The sequence below is a fragment of the Zingiber officinale genome, chromosome 4B (genome assembly GCF_018446385.1).
Source record: "Zingiber officinale cultivar Zhangliang chromosome 4B, Zo_v1.1, whole genome shotgun sequence".
NCBI lineage: Eukaryota > Viridiplantae > Streptophyta > Magnoliopsida > Zingiberales > Zingiberaceae > Zingiber > Zingiber officinale.
Window position 1 is genome coordinate 113,977,890 of NC_055993.1, and position 909 is coordinate 113,978,798.

The following is a 909-nucleotide window of genomic DNA, read 5'->3' on the forward strand; positions in this document are numbered from 1 at the left end:
TTATAGAGCAACACAATGTTATTTTCTACTTGACCAACTTACTATGCACTGACCTAGAAATTGACAGCTACCACTTGTGCTTTTTCTGTCTAGCTTGCATCCGGCATAGTCTGAGTCAAAATAGCCAGTTAGATCAAGAGTACAAGTCCTAGGGTACCATAGTCCTACATTTAGGATTCCCTTAATATATCTAAGTATCATTTTAACATGAGTTAGGTGTGACTCTTTCGCACAAGATTGATATCTTGCGCACATACCTACTGCAAAAAGAATGTCCAGTTGACTTGCAGTTAGGTACAGTAGACTTCCTATCGCACTTCGATAGTACTTCAAGTCTACTGGTTTTCCTTCTAAGTCTGAGTCAATTTTAATATTGGTGGCCATTGGTGTGTTAATATTCTTCAAATTTTCCATTCCAAATTTTTTAATTAACTCCTTAGCATATTTAGTTTGAAAAATATATATTCCATCTTTGGTTTGTTTAATTTGTAAACCTAGGAAGAAGTTTAGTTCACCTACCATACTTATTTCAAATTCATTTTTCATTAATTTGGTAAATTCTTTTAAAAATCTTGAGTTGGTTGATCCAAAGATTATGTCGTCTACATAAATCTGAGCAATAAAAATATCATTTTCTAGGGTTTTTACAAACAGAGTTGGATCTATCTGACCTTGGTTGAATCCTTTTGATATTAGATAGTTAGACAATCGTTCATACCAAGCCCTAGGTACTTGTTTTAGTCCATATAGGGTCTTCTTTAGTCTAAGGACATGGTTAGGATTTTCTAAGTCTTCAAATTCTGGGGGTTGACTAACATACACTTCTTCTTTAATACATCCATTTAAAAAGACAGATTTTACATCCATTTGATAGAGCTTAAATCCTTTATGTGCTGCGTAGGCCAGCAG